Source organism: Pseudophryne corroboree, chromosome 2 (assembly GCF_028390025.1).
Source record: "Pseudophryne corroboree isolate aPseCor3 chromosome 2, aPseCor3.hap2, whole genome shotgun sequence".
Lineage (NCBI taxonomy): Eukaryota > Metazoa > Chordata > Amphibia > Anura > Myobatrachidae > Pseudophryne > Pseudophryne corroboree.
In genome coordinates, this window is record NC_086445.1 from 630567605 (window position 1) to 630591240 (window position 23636).

Sequence of the window (23636 nt, forward strand, 5' to 3'; positions counted from 1 at the left end):
TTATCCGTTGTCTCTGCCTGAGACGCATTCTATGGAGGAATATATTAAAGAGAACCTAGCAAAGGGGTTCATTCGACCTTCTTCTTCTCCAGCCGGCGCAGGCTTCTTTTTTGTAAAAAAGAAAGATGGTGGTATGCGGCCGTGCATCGACTACAGAGGTTTGAACGACATTACCATCAAGAACCGTTATCCTTTACCCCTGATTACTGAGCTCTTTGACAGAGTTAGCGGAGCTACCATCTTTACAAAGCTGGACTTGCGAGGTGCATACAATCTCATCCGGATCCGTGAGGGTGACGAGTGGAAGACCGCCTTTAACACCCGTGACGGACATTATGAGTACCTCGTCATGCCCTTCGGATTGAGCAATGCTCCAGCTGTCTTCCAGCATTTTGTCAATGAGATCTTCAGAGACATTCTATACCGTCATGTCGTGGTCTATCTAGACGATATCCTCATTTTTGCCAACGATTTAGAGGAACATCGTTTTTGGGTTAAAGAGGTTCTGTCCCGTCTCCGTGTCAATCATCTCTATTGCAAATTAGAAAAATGCGTCTTTGAAGTCAAGTCCATTCCGTTTCTAGGGTACATTGTGTCCGGTTCCGGACTAGAGATGGATCCTGAGAAACTACAAGCAATCCAAAATTGGCCGGTACCCTTAACCCTCAAAGGGGTCCAGAGGTTCTTAGGGTTCGCCAACTATTACCGAAAGTTTATACGAGACTTTTCCACCATTGTGGCGCCTATTACTGCTTTCACTAAGAAGGGTGCTAACCCGTCCAAGTGGTCTGAAGAAGCCATGCAAGCATTTCATCTTTTAAAACAAAGGTTCATCTCTGCGCCTGTTCTGAAACAGCCTGACATCGACTCTCCTTTCATCTTAGAGGTGGATGCCTCCTCCGTTGGAGTAGGAGCGGTGTTATCTCAGAGGGCTAAAGATGGCCATTTACACCCTTGCAGTTTCTTCTCCCGGAAGTTCTCCCCAGCTGAGCGCAACTATGCCATTGGCGACCAGGAGTTGCTAGCCATCAAGCTCGCTCTAGAAGAGTGGAGGTATCTGTTGGAGGGAGCTTCTCATTCAATCACCATACTTACAGACCACAAGAACCTTTTATACCTGAAGGGCGCACAATGTCTCAACCCCCGTCAGGCCAGATGGGCACTTTTCTTTTCCAGGTTCGACTTTAAACTCCAGTTCTGTCCGGGCTCTCAGAATCGCAAGGCCGATGCCCTTTCCCGCTCATGGGAGCAAGAAAATGAGTCAGAGTCTTCAGACAAGCATCCTATTATAAATCCGTTGGCATTCTCCACGGTAGGGATGGACTCTACGCCCCCATCAGGGAAAAGTTTTGTGAAGCCGATGCTAAGGAAGAAGCTCATGCATTGGGCCCATGCTTCCCGTTTTGCCGGACATACAGGTATCCAAAAAACCCTGGAGTTTATCTCTAGGTCCTATTGGTGGCCAACTCTGAAAAAGGACGTCTTGGAGTTTATTGCATCTTGCCCAAAGTGTGCCCAACATAAAGTATCCCGCCAGTCGCCTGCGGGGCAACTGGTTCCACTATCCGTTCCCCGTCGACCATGGACCCACTTGTCGATGGATTTCATTACAGACTTACCCATGTGCAACAAGTTCAATACCATCTGGGTGGTAGTTGACCGGTTCACCAAGATGGCACACTTCATTCCTCTCACCGGTCTTCCGTCAGCTTCCAAGTTGGCTCAAGTATTCATACAAGAGATCTTCCGACTCCACGGTCTTCCTGAAGAAATTATCTCAGATCGAGGAGTTCAATTCACAGCCAAATTCTGGCGAAGTTTATGTCAAGTCCTCCAAGTCAAGCTAAAGTTTTCCACGGCTTACCATCCTCAGACCAATGGTCAAACCGAGAGGGTGAATCAGGACTTGGAGGCCTTCCTCCGCATCTATGTGTCCGCCTCTCAAGATGACTGGGTTCAATTACTTCCCTGGGCCGAGTTCTGTCATAACAACCAGTATCATTCTTCATCTGCTTCAACACCATTCTTCACTAACTTTGGATTCCACCCTAAAGTCCCCGAGTTCCAACCGCTTCCAGCAACTTCTGTTCCCGCAGTGGATATCACCTTGCATCAGTTTGCCAATATCTGGAAGAGCGTACGATCAGCTCTGCTCAAGGCATCGTTCAGGTACAAGAAGTTTGCGGATAAGAAGCGTCGAGCAGTTCCTGCTCTCAAGGTGGGTGATCGGGTATGGTTATCCACGAAGAATTTGAGGTTAAGAGTTCCCAGTATGAAGTTTGCACCTCGCTATATCGGTCCTTTCAAGATTGAACAAGTCATCAATCCTGTTGCTTACAGACTCCAGTTGCCTCCCTTCTTAAAAATACCCAGGACATTCCATGTTTCCCTGTTGAAACCGCTGATCTTGAATCGGTTTCATTCCTCACTTCCTCCAACTCCGAAAGTCCAAACTCAACGAGGCGTTGAGTATGAAGTGGCCAAGATCTTGGACTCACGTCACCGTTACGGTCAACTACAATATCTTATTGACTGGAAGGGTTATGGTCCTGAGGAACGTTCATGGACCAATGCTTCTGATGTCCATGCTCCTGCCTTGGTCCGGAGATTCCATTCCAAGTTTCCTCAAAAGCCAAAGAAGTGTCCTGGGGCCACTCCTAAAGGGGGGGGGTGCTGTCACGATCCGGGTATCTGGACGCCATTTCTTACCCATCAGATGCCTCCTAAGGCTGGCTCAGCGCTCCAGGACCGGATCCCATCTGTTATCCTGATGTGTACATTCCTGTATCCTCTCCTGTCAGTCTGGGACGCTGTCACAGTAAACGCCATATTACACCTGGCATGGCGTCTCCCGCGGCCTCCGCCGCCGTCCCTGAACTTCTGCATGCAGAGTGTCTGAGTGGCGATTACGTCAGCCGCGGCCTCCGCTGTGTCCGCGTGGTTGGATGTGCATCTGTCAGCCTGGCGCCTCCTGTCTCCGGTGGCCGGCGCCGCCATTACTGTTTTCATTACCACATGGATTACAAACCAAACTTCCCTCCAAGTGTCTGCATGGGCGCAGCCATCTTGGATTCTGTCAGCTGATCATTTCCACCAATCTGTTCTCAGTATTGATAATCTGCATAATTGCCTAGCCAATCCCTTCCTTGCTGCAGGTATAAATACACTGTGCCTGAGCAAGGAAGGCGTCAGTGCTTTGGTTGTCAAACCTAGTTCCTGTTTGTCTCTCTCCTGTGATTGTCTTCCAGGTTCCAGCTCCTGTCTCAAGACTTCCACCATAGAGACCCGCACCAGCATTCCACCTGCGGTGTAGCCTGACTCTCCAATCCATTGTGGATTCATCTGTTTCCAGCTACAGCATTACCTGCTTCCAGCTCAGCTTCCAGCAGAGTACAGCTTCCCTTAAAGGGCCGGTGTCCTTTCTACACTTTACCACTCTCCACCGGTATTATTATTTCTCCGCTCTCAAGTTCTACATTTCAGTTCATATTTCATCGCTCCCAAGTTCATTTATTATTTAACTGGTTCCAGCCAGTATCCACTCCGTGCTAACAACAGTCTGGTTCCAGCCAGTATCCACAGCAGCTGTTTTATCTTCAGCAACCCAGCTTTTCCTGGAACACCAGCTGGCACAATCCTGGGTTATCTCCATTGCTACAGTCGGGCCTGGTAAGGACTTTCCATCTAGAAGATCATAAGAACTATCTCACACTACCAGTGCCCTGTGGCTCCTGCCATCCTGTAGTACCCAGGAACTGTATTTATTCTTTGCTGACTTTTACGTTTTCTTTTACTGCTGCTGTGTTGCGGAGTTGTCATAATAAACATCATTGACTTTTATCCAAGTTGTCGTGGTCACGCCTTCGGGCAGTTATTATTCATGTTACTTACATGTCCAGGGGTCTGATACAACCTCCCAGGTTCCGGTACATCTCAGCCCCTACAACTGAGGCTGCCTCCCGTCAGCTCAGGCCCTCAGTTGTGAAACACGGTCTTAAGTGGCTCAAACCAGTGGGATTTCAGGAAATACAACACAACGTTAAGATCCCAAGGTGCCACCGGTGGCCCAAAAGGAGGCTGAATATGCAGCACCCCCGGAACAACGTCTGAACTGCAGGCAGTGAAGCCAGTTCTTTTTGAGAGAAAATGGATAGGGCCGAAATCTTGACCTTTATGGATCCTAATTTTAGGCCCATAGTCACTCCTGACTGTAGGAAGTGCAGGAATCGACCCCGCTGGAATTCCTCTGTAGGGCCTTCCCGGCCTCACACCAAGCAACCTATTTTCGCTATATGCAGTGAAAAAGTCTTGCTGTCACGTCTTTCCTAGCCTTTATCAGCGTAGGAATAACTGCATCCGGAATGCCCTTTTCCGCTATGATCCGGCGTTCAACCGCCATGCCGTCAAATGCAGCCGCGGTAAGTCTTGGAACAGACAGGGCCCCTGTTGCAACATGTCCTGTCTGAGAGGCAGAAGCCCTGAGTCCTCTGAGAGCATTTCTTGCAGTTCCGGGTACCGAGTCCTTCTTGGCCAATTCGGAGCAAAGAATATTGTTCTCACTCCTCCTTTTATTACAATTCTCAGCCCTTGGGTATGAGAGGAAGAGGAGAGAATACATAGACCGACTGGAACACCCACGGTGTTACTAGTGCGACCACAGCTATCACCTGAGGGTCCCTTGACCCGGCGTAAAACCTTTTTTAGCTTTTTATTGAGGTGGGACGCCATCTAGTCCACCTGAGGCAGTTCCCATCAATTTGCAAACTGCGTGAAGACTTCCTGATGAAGTCCCCACTTTCCCGGGTGGAGGTCGTGCCTGCTGAGGAAGTCTGCATCCCAGTTGTCCACTCCCGGAATGAACACTGCTGACAGTGCGCTTACTTGATTCTCCGCCCAGCGAAGAATTCTGGTGGCTTCTACCCTCGCCACCCTGCTCCTTGTGCCGCCTTGGCGGTTTACATGAACCCCTGCGGTCTGACTGGATCAGAACCGGTTGGTCGCGAAGCAGGATCTCCGCTTGACTTAGGGCGTTGTATATGGCCCTTAGTTCCAGGATATTGATGTGGAGGCAAGTCTGTTGACTTGACCACAGACCTTGGAAATTTCTTCCCTGTGTAACTGCCCCCCACCCTCGGAGGCTTGCATCCGTGGTCACCAGGATCCAGTCCTGAATGCCGAATCTGCGGCCCTCGAGAAGGTGAGCACTCTGCAGCCACCACAGGAGAGACACCCTGGCCCTGGGGGATAGGGTGAGTAACCGATGCATCTCAAGAGGTGATCCGGACCACTTGTCCAGTAAGTCCCATTGGAAGGTCCTCGCATGGAACCTGCCTAAGGGGATGGCCTCGTATGATGCCACCATCCTTCCCAGGACTTGAGTGCAGTGATGCACTGACACCTGTTTTGGTTTTAATAGATTCCTGACCAGTGTCATGAGCTCCTGAGCTCTCTCTATCTGGAGATAAACCCTTTTCTGGTCTGTGTCTAGGATCGTGCCTAGGAGAGGCAGATGAGCTGTAGGAACCAACTGCGACTTTGGAATATACAGAATCCAGCCGTGTTGCCGTTACACTTCCAGAGAAAGTGATACGCTGTTCAGCAACTGCTCTCTTGATCTCGCTTGTATGAGGAGATCGTCCAAGTACGTGATAATAGTGACACCTTGCTTCCGCAGGAGCACAATCATATCCGCCATTACCTTGGTTATGACAATCCCGTACCGCAATTCTGAGGTACGCCTAATGAGGTGGATAAATGGGGACATGAAGGTATGCATCCCTTATGACCCGATTCACGATAAAGTCTCCCTCTTTTTAGGCTTGCCCTGACCGCTCTTAGCGATTCCATCTTGAACTTGAACCTTCTCAGGTATATGTTCAGGGATTTTTAATTCAATATGGGTCTGACCGAAACGTCTGGTTTCGGGATTACAACATGGTCGAATAATAACACCCTCTTGTTGAAGGAGGGGACCCTTGACCACCACCTGTTAAAGATACAATTTGTGAATTGCAGTTAACACTTGCTCCCTCTCTTGGGGGGAAGCCCGCAGGGCCGTCGGTGAGGGGGCATCTTCTCACAGTCCAGCTTGTATCCCTGAGACACAATATCTATTGCCCAGGGACCTAACAGGGAGTGAACCCACTTGTGGCTGAACTTACGAAGGCGTGTCCCCACCGGGCCTAGCTCTGCCTGTGGAGCCCCAGCGGCATAGGTAGATTTTTGTAGGGGCCGGGGAGGACTTCTGTTCCTGGGAACTAGCTGTGTTGATCCCGGCTCTGACAAGAAAGGACGCACCTCAGACTTTCTTGTTACTATATTCGAAAGGCTGCATTTAATAATGTCGTGCTTTCTTAGGCTGTGCAGGAATATAAGGCAAACTAGCAGAATTACCAGCTATAGCTGTGGAGACCAGGCCCGAGAACCCTTCTCCACACAATCCTCAGCCTTCCATATGCCTCTTAAGTCGGCATCATCTGTCCAATGCATATTCTACAGGACACGTCAAGCAGAGATCGACATAGCTTTGACTCTAGGACCCAGTATACTCATGTCTCTTTGGGCATGCTTTATAACTATATATCTATCACTTAAGACAGCATCTTTAATATATTTACTAGGGTCTCAATCTCTGCTGATAAGGTACCTGTCCACACTGCCACAGCGCTATAAACCCATGCCGACACAATCGCCGGTCTGGGTAGTATACTAGAATGTGCACGCTATCTGCAGGATCCCTGAGAATAGCAAGTGCTACCATCTGTGCAAACAGGACACACTAGGGGAAGATTCTCAACACATCCTGGCCATAGTGGGGAAAGGATACAGCCTGAGAATTCTCTTGTGGGAAGCTGCCGTCTCTTGTCTGGAGATTCCCGCTCTTTTTCCTCATGAGAGGAGGGAAATTTACCTCAGCATTCTTCCCCTTAAACATGTGTACTCTCGTGTCAGGGACAGATGAGTCATCAGTGATATGCAAATCATCTTTTATTTCAATAATCATATATTGAATACCTTCTAGCCATCTTGGCTGTAACTTTGCATTATCGTAGTCGACAGTGGAGTTAAACTCTGTGTCGATACCAGTGTTTGTTATTTTGGATAGTGAGCATTGTGAGACTCTGAAAGTCTCTGTGACATAGGGACAGACATGGGTAGATTTCCTGTCTGTTCCCTAACCATTTGTGCAATAAATTCACCTTAGCACTTACACATATCCAAACAGGTGTCGGCGTTGTCGACGGAGACACCCTCTCACACACATCCGCTCTATCACCTCCTTAGAGGAGCCTTTTACCTCAGACATGTCGACACACGCGTACCGACACACCACACACACAGGGGATGCTCTATTTGAGGACAGTTCCCCCACAAGGCCCTTTGGAGAGACAGAGAGAGAGTATGCCAGCACACACCCCAGCGCTATATAACCCAGGGATTACACTACAACTCAGTGTTTACCCAGTAGCTGCTGTATATACAATTTTTGCGCCTAAATTTATGTGCCACCCCCCCTCTCTTTTCACCCTTTGTGTACCAGGATACTGCAGGGGAGAGCCTGGGGAGCTTCCTTCCAGCGCAGCTGTGAAGAGAAAATGGCGCTGGTGTGCTGAGGAAGAAGGCCCCGCCCCTCAGCGGCAGGCTTCTGTCCTGTTTCTGACTAAAAATGGCGGGGGTTTTACACATATACAGTCACAGACTGTATTATGTGTATTTTTATGCCAAAGGTATTTTTATTGCTGCCCAGGGCGCGGCGCGGCGCGGCGCGCCCCCCCCCCCCCCCCCGCGCCCTGCACCCTACAGTGACCGGAGTGTGTGGTGTGCTGTGGGAGCAATGGCGCACAGCTGCGGTGCTGTGCGCTAGCTTAATGAAGACAGGAGTCTTCTGCCGCCGATTTCATCGCTTCTCTTCTGTCTTCTGGCTCTGCAAGGGAGACGGCGGCGCGGCTCCGGGAACGGACAATCGAGGTCAGGCCCCGTGTTCGAACCCTCTGGAGCTAATGGTGTCCAGTAGCCTAAGAAGCACAAGCTAGCTGCAAGCAGGTAGGTTTGCTTCTCTCCCCTCAGTCCCACGTAGCAGTGAGTCTGTTGCCAGCAGATCTCACTGAAAATAAAAAACCTAACAAATACTTTCTTTCTAGCAAGCTCAGGAGAGCCCACTAGGAGCACCCAGCTCTGGCCGGGCACAGATTCTAACTGAGGTCTGGAGGAGGGGCATAGAGGGAGGAGCCAGTGCACACCAGATAGTACCTAATCTTTCTTTTAGAGTGCCCAGTCTCCTGCGGAGCCCGTCTATTCCCCATGGTCCTTACGGAGTGCCCAGCATCCACTAGGACGTCAGAGAAATAGAGAGAATTCTATATAAATGAAATTCCCCCACACGTCTTTTGAACCTGTATATATTCCTATTTAATGAATTCACGCTTCCTTCCTCATTACAGGGCTGACTTCAGCTGCTGACACATCGTGGTACAATCTAATCACAATCGGATAATAAAGCGGGTTGACTGGCAGCAGACTTCTGTATATACAGTATACACACACACTGCTCACACACAGCAGCAGAGGTGACTGTAATAATAGACCCACAAGAAGGGGGGAAAGGGTGAGATGTCTCACTGGAGGATGGGAGACACACATACAATAGGGAGAGGAGCAGCGACCTATACAGTATAATGTTTGAGGAAGAAGAAGCAGCAACAACAACACCACCGCGCCCAGCCGGCGGCAGCAGCCTAATAATAGCGCATAAAGCTGGCCCCGCAGCCTCACCCACATACAGCAGCAGCGGCGGCGGCGCTCTCCTCTCCCCGTCTCCCTTGCTGTGTACCCGGAAGAAAATGTCAGGAAGCTTTAGCCAATCAAAACTAAGGGGCGGGCCTAGAGACAGACATTACTAGATGTGGGCGCCGCGCTGCGGCAGCCTGAGGAACAGAACAGCTGAGCCGTCGTCGTCGTCCCGTTACACAATCAGACCTGGCCACTAATTTTAGAAACGTGTTTAGTTTAGGCAGCCGCACTATAATAATCTGTGCGTTTGTGCCATCTGTGTCACATTACACTGATGTTACAGTGCGAATATGTGCTAGAATGATTTTGTCTGTTCACTCAATGGAGTCTCTATCATTAAATGCTTGTGGTATCGGCAGAGCCTGCTCGAGGCTACGTTCCTTAGGAGCGGGGGCGCTGAGCTCCTAGGGGGGGCCGTCAACCATCAGGCATCTGAAATATGGCGCAGAGTCCTCAGCACATCAGAGCTCGCAGACCGGCATCGGCAGCTCCAGATTGGCTGCCAGACAACAAGGTTTGATTGGCTCACAAACCAGCGCTATTATTTGAAATGCCCGCCATCGTGTCCAGCACCCGCCACCCCGGCTCCCTGCATCCATGTCCGGACACTCAGACAGCGTTCATGCCGCCACTCAGGGGCTCCTCCCAGGGGCGTTTCTACAGAGGAGTGGGCCCCCTCCTCTGTACGGCGCTGTAGACTCCAGCATTGTGTCTACTGCGCATGCGCAGGTCTCTGGAAACATGGCGCCCGCCATGATCCGGAGACCAATTTGGCTACCGCACATGCGCAGTGGCCATTTTGGCAGCCATTTCCGCCACAAGTGCAGGTCCCGGCGCTGGACTCCGGAAAGGTAAGTGTTAAAATGGGTGCGGTGTGACCCCCCCCCCCCCCCCCCCTGGACCCATTATAGAAATGCCAATGTCTCCTCCTTAATGCTGCTCCCACGCCTCTGTGCTTATCTCTCTCCAGCTGACCTTATAGCGCTCTCAAACTTTCGGAACTCCCACAGGAACACCCCGGCCGTGGCAGAGCAGACTGTTTGTGCGCAACAGCCTCTTCCCTCTGCTATTTCCTGCCAGAAGACAGATCATACGGTAGATGACGGGAAGGATCAGAGACTGCTGGGGGTCCAGGTACCCTGGCTGGTAACAACAACCCAGCAGTAGTAGCAGCATCAGCTGGGATAGGGAGACACTGACTGGGGTAAGGGAACAGCGTAGGAAACAATGGGATAAAGTTAAGGTGCCAGCTGTGGTGCACGCACTGTTATCTTCCAGGGGCAGGTGCTGGATCCAGGGTCTGCTCTTCTCCCTTCAACTCTCCTGTGCTGGCAGTGGCAAGTAACACATGCTTCTGAAGAAGGACCGTTATACTTCAGGTACGAAATGTGTTAAGCAGGTGGTTCGTGTGACTCTAAGTGCTGGGACACACATAGCGGCCAGGCGGGTCACGTTCAGCGAGAATTTGAGATTTTTGCTAAATTTATTAATAATAAAAAACTAATAAATCACATGTACTTAAGTATTCACAGCCTTTGCTCAATACTTTGTTGATGCACCTTTGGCAGCAATTACAGCCTCAAGTCTTTTTGAATATGATGCCACATGCTTGGCACACCTATGGGCAGTTTTGTCCATTCTTCGTTGCAGCACCTCTCAAGCTCATTCAGGTTGGATAGGAAACAACGGTGCACAGCCAGTTTCAGATCTCTCCAGAGATATTCAATCGGATTCAAGTCTGGGCTCTGGTTGGGCCACTCAAGGACATTCACAGAGTTGTCCTTTAGCCACTCCTTTGATATCTTGGCTGTGTGCTTAGGGTCATTGTCCTGCTGAAAGATGAACCGTCGCACCAGTCTGAGGTCAAGAGCGCTCTGGAGCAGGTTTTCATCCAGGATGTCTCTGTACATTGCTGCATTTATCTTTCCCTCTATCCTGACTAGTTTCCCAGTTCTTGCCGCCGAAAAACATCCCCACAGCATGATGCTGCCACCACCATGCTTCACTGGCCTGGTGATGAGCGTGCCTGTTTCCCTCCAAACATGATGCCTGGCATTCACGCCAAAGAGTTCAATCTTTGTTTCATCAGACCAGATAATTTTGTTTCTAATGATCTGAGAGTCCTTCAGGTGCATTTTGTCAAACTTCAGGCAGGCTGCCATATGCTTTTTACTAAGGAGTGGCTTCCGTCTGGCCACTCTACCATACAGGACTGATTGGTGGATTGCTGCAGAGATGGTTGTCCTTCTAGAAGGTTCTTCTCTCTCCACAGAGGAATGCTGTAGCTCTGACAGAGTGACCATCGGGTTCTTGGTCACCTCCCTGACTAGGGCCCTTCTCCCCTGATTGCTAGATGGCCGGACAGCTCTAGGAGGCCACTGTGCTCATTGGGACCTTCAAAACAGCAGATATTTGTCTGTACCCTTCCACAGATTTGTGCCTCTAGACCACAGGTTCTCAAACTCGGTCCTAAGGACCCCACACAGTGCATGTTTTGCAAGTCTCCTCACAGATCACAAGTGAAATAATTAGCTCCACCTGTGGATATTTTCAAATGTGTCAGTGAGTAATTAATACACATGTGCACTTGCTGGGTTACCTGCAAAACATGCACTGTATGGGGTATGAATGCCATTTTTAGATTTCTCACAAATATTTAAAATGCCCGCTCTAATATATATTGTAAATGCCTGCACATCTTATTACCAAATCCCATAAATGTGTGCTGTACATCACACAACACTGCATCCCTTATGAGAAAACAATACACCCACACATTATCTGAGTTCCAAAGCTCATCGATATATATATTTGTTATTAAAAAGGATATGGATTCAATATATATTACAAAGTACAGTATACCTATAGTTACAACTCATACAGTAAGCAGTTAATACATAGTTACATACAATTTCAGTTACATGCCAGCGATACAATTACCATTCCCTCCAATGTAGCTTATGTCTCCCTCTCTCTGTAAATAAATACAGGAACTGATCTGCCAGCAAGTCCTCCATCTCCCTCTCAGACCAAAAGCAACTAACTCTCACACTAGACAGGAACTACTTTCCTGTGTGACTAGTTCCTGGGGGAGGGGTCTCTCTCTCTCCTTCATGATTGAGTCACTATTCTCTTTGTATATGCTGATCAGGTTCAGCCCTGAAAACTGCCAAAAGGGTTGGCTTGAGTTCCATGTTCACTGTATCATTCATTGTTCTAACAAAGTGATTTTAGCTTTTATACATATAATCATAACTATCCGCTGCAATGTCCCACAACTTCACAACAAGTATCAAATCAATCTACACACCAATCTGCTTGTTTTAATAGTAAACTTGACAGGTGTATCTGGTTCCGTTCAAATAATACACATTCATGACATTAATTCATTAGGTAATTTTAAATCACCATGATGTCTGGCGCTTGATATTATTATAATTATGTACTGTATGAAATAAGTGTCGAATCCATCTCTGTGGCATGTCCGTGTAAATGCGTGTGTTACCATATATTGCTGCGCATATTTGCAAGTATAGCGACTTAAATGTGTGTAGTTTGTATGTTCTCTTTATGTAATATTTTTGACTTTGACAGGGGTCCTGAGGACCGAGTTTGAGAACCACTGCTCTAGACAATCCTGTCTCTGAGGTCTTGACGTCATGCTTGGTTTGTGCTCAGACATGCACTGTCAAGTGTGGGACCTTATATAGACAGGTGTGTGCCTTTCCAAATCATGTCCAATCAACTGAATTTACCACAGGTGGACTCCAATTAAGCTGTAGGAACATCTCCGGAAACAGGATGCACCTGAGCTCAATTTTGAGATTCATGGCAAAGGCTGTGAATACTTATGCACATGTGATTTCTTAGTTTTTTGTTTTTAATAAATTTGAAAAAAATCACCAAATGAACTTTTTTCACGTCATTATGTGGTATTGTGTGTAGAGTTTATAGGAAAAAAATAATTTATTCCATTTTGGAATAAGGCTGTAACATAACAAAATGTGGAAAAAGTGATGCGCTGTGAATACTTTCTGGATGCACTGTATATCACTGATGTGTATTATTTTTATTGTTATACAATAATCAGCCATAACATTAAAACCACCTTCATATTGTGCAGATCCCCCTCTTGCCACCCAAACAGCTCTGGACCATAAGGCATGGACTCCACAAGACCACTGAAGGTGTTCTGTGGTATAGGACAACTAGACGTTAGGAGTTCAGTAAGCTGCGAGGTGGGGCCTCCAGATACTCGATTAGACTGAGTTCTGTGGAATTTGGAGGCCAAGTCACCTTGAACTCTTTGTCATGTTCATCAAACCATACCTGAACAATTATTCAGAGCATATTAACCTGCTGAAGGAGGCCACTGCCATCACTGCCATGAAGGGGTGTACTTTGTCTGCAATAATGTTTAAGTAGGTGACACATGGCAAAGTAATAGCCACATGAACAACAGGACCCAAAGTTTCCTAGCAGAACACTGCCCAGAGCATCACACAGCCTCTGCGGGCCTTCCTTCTTCCAATAGTGCATCCAGGTGCCATCTCTTCCTCAGGTAAACAATGCGCATACACACACCTGACCATCCAAATCATGTAAAAAAAAAAAAAAAAAAGATTCATCAGACCAAGCCACCTACCTCCATTGTTCTGTGGTCAAGTTCTGAAGCTTACGTGCCCATTGTAGACACTTTTGGCGGTGGACAGAGGTCAGCAGGGGCACTCTGAAGCTCTGCTGCTACACTGAATGCACTGTATGTTCTGACACCTTTGTATCATAGCCAGCGTTAACTTTTTCAGCAATTTGTGCTACAGTAGCTCTTCTGTGGAATAAGACCAAATTGGCTAGCCTTCGCTCCTTATGCACATAAATGAGCCTTGGGCACCTATGACCCTGTTGGCGGTTCACCGATTGACCTTATTGGGCCACTCTTGGTAAGTACTAACCACTGATATGAGCAGAACACCCTTCAAGACCTGCCATTTTGGAGATGCTCTCAACCAGTCATCTAGCCATCACAATTTGGCCCGTGTCAAAATCATGTAGATCCTAGCTCAGGTGACTTAATTAGTACCTCAGTTTGATTATGCTATCTGTGCACAAGCAGTGATATACCTAAAAGCTGGGCTGTTGGGGTGCCTTGAGGACTGCGTTTGGGAACCACTGGTCTAATATATCGCACCCCTTGATAGGTGCCATTATAACAAGATAATTTATTATTCACTTCACCTGTCAGTGGTTTTAATGTTATGGCTGACTGGTTTACACATTGCTAGTGTAAAGTACTGCGCAAGCACAAGCTCAAGTCCGACACAGCCACTGTTCGTTTTATTTCCCTCTCTTCTGCCCCTACATACTGGCCAAGTCCTCTCCATAGACATATTTCGTCACTGTTATGCATTTTTCATTTGGACAAGCAGTGAGATATTGTTTACCTTCTGGTTCTTACCGCAACATTTTTGTGTCTTAATGTTTCTCTGACGTCCTAAGTGGATGCTGGGGACTCCGTCAGGACCATGGGGAATAGCGGCTCCGCAGGAGACAGGGCACAAAAGTAAAAGCTTTAGGATCAGGTGGTGTGCACTGGCTCCTCCCCCTATGACCCTCCTCCAAGCCTCAGTTAGGTTTTTGTGCCCGGCCGAGAAGGGTGCAATCTAGGTGGCTCTCCTAAAGAGCTGCTTAGAGTAAAAGTTTTGTTAGGTTTTTTATTTTCAGTGAGTCCTGCTGGCAACAGGCTCACTGCAACGAGGGACTTAGGGGAGAAGAAGTGAACTCACCTGCGTGCAGGATGGATTGGCTTCTTAGGCTACTGGACACTAGCTCCAGAGGGACGATCACAGGTACAGCCTGGATGGGTCACCGGAGCCGCGCCGCCGACCCCCTTGCAGATGCTGAAGAGAGAAGAGGTCCAGAAATCGGCGGCTGAAAACTTCTCAGTCTTCATGAGGTAGCGCACAGCACTGCAGCTGTGCGCCATTGCTCTCAGCACACTTCACACCAATGGTCACTGAGGGTGCAGGGCGCTTGGGGGGGCGCCCTGGGCAGCAATGAAAGTACCTATACTGGCTAAAAATACATCACATATAGCCCCTGGGGCTATATGGATGTATTTAACCCCTGCCAGGTTGTCAGAAAAACGGGAGAAGAAGCCCGCCGAAAAGGGGGCGGGGCCTATTCTCCTCAGCACACAGCGCCATTTTCCTACACAGCTCCGCTGCTAGGAAGGCTCCCAGGCTCTCCCCTGCACTGCACTTCAGAAACAGGGTTAAAACAGAGAGGGGGGGCACTTATTTGGCGATATTATTATATATTAAGATGCTATAAGGGAAAACACTTATATAAGGTTGTCCCTGTATAATATAGCGTTTTGGTGTGTGCTGGCAAACTCTCCCTCTGTCTCCCCAAAGGGCTAGTGGGGTCCTGTCCTCTATCAGAGCATTCCCTGTGTGTGTGCTGTGTGTCGGTACGTGTGTGTCGACATGTATGAGGACGATGTTGGTGAGGAGGCGGAGCAATTGCCTGTAATGGTGATGTCACTCTCTAGGGAGTCGACACCGGAATGGATGGCTTATTTAGGGAATTACGTGATAATGTCAACACGCTGCAAGGTCGGTTGACGACATGAGACGGCCGGCAAACAAATTAGTACCTGTCCAGGCGTCTCAAACACCGTCAGGGGCTTTAAAACGCCCATTTACCTCAGTCGGTCGACACAGACACTGACACTGACTCCAGTGTCGACGGTGAAGAAACAAACGTATTTTCCATTTGGGCCACACGTTACATGTTAAGGGCAATGAAGGAGGTGTTACATATTTCTGATACTACAAGTACCACAAAAGAGGGTATTATGTGGGGTGTGAAAAAACTACCTGTAGTTTTTCCTGAATCAGATAAATTAAATGAAGTGTGTGATGATGCGTGGGTTTCCCCCGATAGAAAATTATTGGCGTTATACCCTTTCCCGCCAGAAGTTAGGGCGCGTTGGGAAACACCCCTTAGGGTGGATAAGGCGCTCACACGCTTATCAAAACAAGTGGCGTTACCGTCTCCAGATACGGCCGCCCTCAAGGAGCCAGCTGATAGGAGGCTGGAAAATATCCTAAAAAGTATATACACACATACTGGTGTTATACTGCGACCAGCGATCGCCTCAGCCTGGATGTGCAGCGCTGGGGTGGCTTGGTCGGATTCCCTGACTGAAAATATTGATACCCTTGACAGGGACAGTATTTTATTGACTATAGAGCATTTAAAGGATGCATTTCTATATATGCGAGATGCACAGAGGGATATTTGCACTCTGGCATCAAGAGTAAGTGCGATGTCCATATCTGCCAGAAGATGTTTATGGACACGACAGTGGTCAGGTGATGCAGATTCCAAACGGCACATGGAAGTATTGCCGTATAAAGGGGAGGAGTTATTTGGGGTCGGTCCATCGGACCTGGTGGCCACGGCAACAGCTGGAAAATCCACCTTTTTTACCCCAAGTCACATCTCAGCAGAAAAAGACACCGTCTTTTCAGCCTCAGTCCTTTCGTCCCCATAAGGGCAAGCAGGCAAAAGGCCAGTCATATCTGCCCAGGGATAGAGGAAAGGGAAGAAGACTGCAGCAGGCAGCCCATTCCCAGGAACAGAAGCCCTCCACCGCTTTTGCCAAGTCCTCAGCATGACGCTGGGGCCGTACAAGCGGACTCAGGTGCGGTGGGGGGTCGTCTCAAGAGTTTCAGCGCGCAGTGGGCTCACTCGCAAGTGGACCCCTGGATTCTACAAGTAGTATCCCAGGGGTACAGATTGGAAATTCGAGACGTCTCCCCCTCGCAGGTTCCTGAAGTCTGCTTTACCAACGTCTCCCTCCGACAGGGAGGCAGTATTGGAAACAATTCACAAGCTGTATTCCCAGCAGGTGATAATCAAAGTACCCCTCCTACAACAAGGAAAGGGGTATTATTCCACACTATATTGTGGTACTGAAGCCAGACGGCTCGGTGAGACCTATTCTAAATCTGAAATATTTGAACACTTACATACAAAGGTTCAAATCAAGATGGAGTCACTCAGAGCAGTGATAGCGAACCAGGAAGAAGGGGACTATATGGTGTCCCTGGACATCAAGGATGCTTACCTCCATGTCCCAATTTGCCCTTCTCACCAAGGGTACCTCAGGTTCGTGGTACAAAACTGTCACTATCAGTTTCAGACGCTGCCGTTTGGATTGTCCACGGCACCCCGGGTCTTTACCAAGGTAATGGCCGAAATGATGATTCTTCTTCAAAGAAAAGGCGTCTTAATTATCCCTTACTTGGACGATCTCCTGATAAGGGCAAGGTCCAGAGAACAGTTGGAGGTCGGAGTAGCACTATCTCAAGTAGTTCTACGACAGCACGGGTGGATTCTAAATATTCCAAAATCGCAGCTGTCTCCGACGACACGTCTGCTGTTCCTAGGGATGGTTCTGGACACAGTCCAGAAAAAGGTGTTTCTCCCGGAGGAGAAAGCCAGGGAGTTATCCGAGCTAGTCAGGAACCTCCTAAAACCAGGAAAAGTGTCAGTGCATCATTGCACAAGGGTCCTGGGAAAAATGGTGGCTTCTTACGAAGCGATTCCATTCGGCAGATTTCACGCAAGAACTTTTCAGTGGGATCTGCTGGAAAAATGGTCCGGATCGCATCTTCAGATGCATCAGCGGATAACCCTGTCTCCAAGGACAAGGGTGTCTCTTCTGTGGTGGCTGCAGAGTGCTCATCTACTAAAGGGCCACAGATTCGGCATTCAGGACTGGGTCCTGGTGACCACGGATGCCAGCCTGAAAGGCTGGGGAGCAGTCACACAAGGAAAAAATTTCCAGGGAGTGTGATCAAGTCTGGAGACTTCTCTCCACATAAATATACTGGAGCTAAGAGCAATTTACAATGCTCTAAGCTTAGCAAGACCTCTGCTTCAAGGTCAGCCGGTATTGATCCAGTGGGACAACATCACGGCAGTCGCCCACGTAAACAGACAGGGCGGCACAAGAAGCAGGAGGGCAATGGCAGAAACTGCAAGGATTATTCGCTGGGCGGAAAATCATGTGATAGCACTGTCAGCAGTGTTCATTCCGGGAGTGGACAACTGGGAAGCAGACTTCCTCAGCACGACCTCCACCCGGGAGAGTGGGGACTTCATCGGGAAGTCTTCCACATGATTGTGAACCGTTGGGAAAGACCAAAGGTGGACATGATGGCGTCCCGCCTGAACAAAAAACTGGACAGGTATTGCGCCAGGTCAAGAGACCCTCAGGCAATAGCTGTGGACGTTCTGGTAACACCGTGGGTGTACCAGTCGGTGTATGTGTTCCCTCCTCTGCTTCTCATACCTAAGGTACTGAGAATTATAAGACGTAGAGGAGTAAGAACTATACTCGTGGCTCCGGATTGGCCAAGAAGGACTTGGTACCCGGAACTTCAAGAGATGCTCACAGAGGACTCATGGCCTCTGCCGCTAAGAAGGGACTTGCTTCAGCAAGTACCATGTCTGTTCCAAGACTTACCGCGGCTGCATTTGACGGCATGGCGGTTGAACGCCGGATCCTAAGGGAAAAAGGCATTCCGGAAGAGGTCATTCCTACCCTGGTCAAAGCCAGGAAGGAGGTGACCGCACAACATTATCACCACATGTGGCGAAAATATGTTGCGTGGTGTGAGGCCAGGAAGGCCCCACGAAGAAATTTCAACTCGGTCGATTCCTGCATTTCCTGCAAACAGGAGTGTCTATGGGCCTCAAATTGGGGTCCATTAAGGTTCAAATTTCGGCCCTGTCGATTTTCTTCCAGAAAGAATAGGCTTCAGTTCCTGAAGTCCAGAAGTTTGTCAAGGGAGTACTGCATATACAACCCCCTTTTGTGCCTCCAGTGGCACTGTGGGATCTCAACGTAGTTCTGGGATTCCTCAAATCACATTGGTTTAAACCGCTCAAATCTGTGGATTTGAAATATCTCACATGGAAAGTGACCATGATGTTGGCCCTGGCCTCGGCCAGGCGAGTGTCAGAATTGGCGGCTTTGTCTCACAAAAGCCCATATCTGATTGTCCATTCGGACAGGGCAGAGCTGCGGACTCGTCCCCAGTTTCTCCCTAAGGTGGTGTCAGCGTTTCACCTGAACCAGCTTATTGTGGTACCTGCGGCTACTAGGGACTTGGAGGACTCCAGGTTGCTAGATGTTGTCAGGGCCCTGAAAATATAGGTTTCCAGGACGGCTGGAGTCAGGAAAACTGACTTGCTGTTATCCTGTATGCACCCAACAAACTGGGTGCTCTTGCTTCTAAGCAGACGATTGCTAGTTGGATGTGTAGTACAATTCAGCTTGCACATTCTGTGGCAGGCCTGCCACAGCCAAAATATGTAAATGCCCATTCCACAAGGAAGGTGGGCTCATCTTGGGCGGCTGCCCGAGGGGTCTCGGCTTTACAACTTTGCCGAGCTGCTACTTGGTCAGGGGCACACCCTGGTTGAGGAGGACCTGGAGTTCTCTCACTCGGTGCTGCAGAGTCATCCGCACTCTCCCGCCCGTTTGGGAGCTTTGGTATAATCCCCATGGTCCTGACGGAGTCCCCAGCATCCACTTAGGACGTCAGAGAAAATAAGAATTTAGTTACCGATAATTCTATTTCTCGTAGTCCGTAGTGGATGCTGGGCGCCCATCCCAAGTGCGGATTGTCTGCAATACTTGTACATAGTTATTGTTACAAAAATCGGGTTATTATTGTTGTGAGCCATCTTTTCAGAGGCTCCGCTGTTATCATGCTGTTAACTGGGTTCAGATCACAGGTTGTACAGTGTGATTGGTGTGGCTGGTATGAGTCTTACCCGGGATTCAAAATCCTTCCTTATTGTGTACGCTCGTCCGGGCACAGTATCCTAACTGAGGCTTGGAGGAGGGTCATAGGGGGAGGAGCCAGTGCACACCACCTGATCCTAAAGCTTTTACTTTTGTGCCCTGTCTCCTGCGGAGCCGCTATTCCCCATGGTCCTGACGGAGTCCCCAGCATCCACTACGGACTACGAGAAATAGAATTATCGGTAAGTAAATTCTTATTTTATGTATGACGTTTTTTATTATTGTCAAGGTTTTTATGATGTGTATCTTACTTTGAGGTTGTTGTTTTTTTTTTTATAATTTCCAAGTGCAAAGGATGATTTGTTCTTTTATCATTCATTTCCATTTGGCAGATTGCATCCCAAAATTTCCACTTATACACTCTCTACTACCTTTATACCATTGAAACTAATCATCTGGAATGTTGGTGGATTAAATTCTACCATTAAGGAATGTGCTGTTACTCATCTTCAACAACTGAATTCTATAATATTTTCCTTCTGGAAAGTCACTGGGTTGAGGGAGCTGGATCTGCACTCATGGGGGTAAATTTACTAAGGTGGGAGATTTTTAGAACTGGTGATGTTGCCCATAGCAACCAATCAGATTATATCTATTATCTGCTAGAAGCAGCTAGATAAATGGTAAGTAGAATCTGATTGGTTGCCATGGGCAACATCACCAGTTCTAAAAATCTCCCACCTTAGTAAATTTACCCCATGGTCTGGGACGTGTGACTCTGCCTCTTTATACCGCTCTTTTTCTAGAGGTGTGGTTATGGTTTTCACCCAAGTTATTGATCCAGAAGGTTGATATGTAATTGTAGATGTGGAAAAATAGGATTTTGGTACCTACCGGTAAATCCTTTTCTCGTAGTCCGTAGAGGATGCTGGGGTCCACATTAGTACCATGGGGTATAGACGGGTCCACCAGGAGCCATTGGCACTTTAAGAGTTTAAGAGTGTAGGCTGGCTCCTCCCTTTATGCCCCTCCTACCAGACTCAGTCTAGAAACTGTACCTGAGGAGATGACATACTTCGAGAGAAGGACTTAACACAGATAGTGGCGAGATTCATACCAGCTCACACATACAAGGCACGTCAAGTCAACTAGCTTGAACTAATCAGCAAACGGCTGAAACATTACTTACCCAGTAACTATGCAGTACGCAACTAAACTAAGTGGTACTGAACCAAATAACAACAGCAGGAAAACAAATCGCTGGGCGGGCGCCCAGCATCCTCTACGGACTACGAGAAAAAGAATTACCGGTAGGTACCAAAATCCTATTTTCTCTAACGTCCTAGAGGATGCTGGGGTCCACATTAGTACCATGGGGATGTACCAAAGCTCCCAGAACGGGAGGAGACCGCAGAGGCTCCTGCAGAACTGATTGACTGAACTTCAGATCATCAGAGGCCAAAGTATCGAACTTGTAAAACCTTACAAACGTGTTCGACCAAGACCAAGTTGCCCCTCGGCTAAGCTGCGTTGCCGAGACACCCCGGGCAGCCGCCCAGGAAGACCCCACCTTACGAGTAGAGTGGGCCTTAACATATTTTGGACACGGCAGTCCTGTCGTAGAATAGGCATGCTGGATAGTGAACCTAATCCAGCGAGAAATAGACTTCTTAGTAGCAGGACACCCAATCTTCTTGGGATTGTACAGGACAAACAAAGAGTCCGACTTCCTGTGACGAGAAGTTCTCTTCACATAAATCTTCAGAGCCCTCATCCAAGGACTTTGAAGTAATCGAGGAGTCAGTAGCCACTGGCACCACAATAGGTTGGTTGATATGAAATGCCGACACAACCTTTGGAAGGAACTGCTGACGAGTCCGGAGCTCAACTCTATCCTCATGGAAGATCAAGTAAGGGCTTTTGCATGACAAAGCCCCCAGCTCAGAGACACGCCTAGCAGAAGTTAAGGCCAACAAAGTGACCGCCTTCCATGTAAGAAATTTGAGCTCCACCTCCTGTAGAGGCTCAAACCAATCCGACTGGAGAAACTGCAACACCACGTTAAGGTCCCAAGGCGCCGTAGGCAGTACAAAGAGAGGTTGGATATGCAGAACTCCCTTCAAAAAGGTCTGAACCTCAGGGAGGGCAGCCAATTGTTTCTGAAAGAAAATGGACAGGGCTGAAATCTGGACCTTCACAGATCCCAATCTCAGCCCCATATCCACTCCTGCCTGCAGGAAGAGGAGGAAACGTCCAAGTTGAAATTCCACCGCAGGAAACTTCTTGGACTCACACCAAGAGACATATTTCTTCCAGATACGATGGTAATGTGTAGACGTTACCCCTTTCCTAGCCAGTATGAGGGTAGGAATCACTTCTTTCGGAATACCCTTCCGAGCAAGAATCAGACGCTCAACTTCCATGCCGTCAAACGTAGCCGCCGTAATTCTTGATAGGCGAACGGACCCTGCTGCAGCAGGTCCTCCCTAAGAGGAAGAGGCCTCGGCTCTTCTTGCAGTAGATCCAGGAGGTCCGCGTACCAAGCCCGTCTTGGCCAGTCTGGGGCAATGAGGATCGCTTGAACCCTTGTTCTCCTTATGAGCTTTAGGATTCTTGGGATGAGTGGGAGTGGTGGAAACACGTACACTGACTGGAACACCCACGGAGACACCATGGCATCCACCGCTACTGCCTGAGGGTCCCTCGACCTGGAACAATAACACCGAAGCTTCTTGTTGAGACGAGAGGCCATCATGTCTATTTGGGGTAGACCCCAAAGATCTGTTACCTCCTTGAACACCTCCGGATGGAGGCCCCACTCTCCCGGATGGAGATCGTGTCTGCTGAGGAAGTCTGCTTCCCAGTTGTCTACTCCTGGAATGAAGATGGCTGACAGCGCCAACGCGTGTTTTTCCATCCAGAGGAGTATTCTTGTGACCTCTGACATCGCCGCTCTGCTCTTCGTTCCGCCCTGTCGGTTTATGTAAGCCACTGTAGTTACGTTGTCCGACTGTACTTGAATGGCCCTGTTTTTTAGAAGAGGGGCCGCCTGAAGAAGACCGTTGTAGACGGCTCTTAGTTCCAGAATGTTGATGGGCAGGCTGGCTTCCAGGCTCGACCATCTTCCTTGGAAGGTCACCCCTAGAGTGACTGCTCCCCAGCCCCGGAGGCTCGCATCCGTCGTTAGCAGGACCCAGTCCTGAATTCCGAACCTGCGGCCTTCCAGGAGGTGAGGCAATTGGAGCCACCAGAGGAGTGAGATCCTTGCCCTTGGCGACAGACAAATTCTCTGATGCATGTGGAGGTGAGATCCCGACCACTTGTCCAGGAGGTCCAGTTGGAAGGTCCGAGCATGAAACCTCCCATACTGGAGAGCCTCGTAGGAGGCCACCATCTTTCCCAATAGGCGAATGCATTGATGAACCGACACCCGGGGTGGCTTCAAGACACCCCGGACCATGGATTGGATCACCAATGCCTTGTCCCGCGGAAGGAACACCCGCTGTACTACCGTATCCAGGATCATTCCCAGAAACGACAATATCCGGGTCGGTTCCAAATGTGACTTTGGAAAATTCAGAATCCACCCGTGACTCTGAAGTAGCCGTGTTGTGAGAACAATGGATTGCAGCAACCTTTCCCTGGACGATGCCTTTATCAGGAGATCGTCCAGATAAGGAATGATGTTCACGCCCTGTTTTCGGAGTAGCATCATCATCTCTGCCATCACCTCGGTAAACACCCTCGGTGCTGTGGAGAGGCTGAACGGCAGAGCCTGAAACTGAAAATGACAGTCCAGCAACGCGAATCGGAGATAAGCCTGATGCGGTAGCCAGATCGGAATGTGAAGGTACGCATCCTTGATATCCAGGGATACCAGGAATTTCCCCTCTTCCAGACTTGATATCACCGCCCTGAGAGACTCCATCTTGAACTTGAACTCCCTTAGAAAGGGGTTCAATGATTTTAGGTTCAGGATGGGCCTGACCGAACCATCCGGTTTCGGTACTATGAAAAGGTT

The 23636-nt window shown here is 48.7% G+C and overlaps 1 protein-coding gene across 3 annotated transcripts in view; it reads right to left on the reverse strand.

Moving 5' to 3' along the window:
* SMIM29 (small integral membrane protein 29) overlaps positions 1–8881 on the reverse strand; it is a 100553-nt gene extending 91672 nt beyond the window's left edge. The window contains exon 1 of one of the 3 annotated variants that reach the window (XM_063954871.1): positions 8781–8881. The gene's annotated coding sequence lies outside the window, so the exon portion shown is untranslated. Of the gene's footprint in view, positions 1–8772 lie in introns of all 3 variants that reach the window. The other 2 variants (XM_063954872.1, XM_063954868.1) reach the window with 2 other exon arrangements.
* Between the last annotated feature and the right edge of the window lie 14755 nt (positions 8882–23636).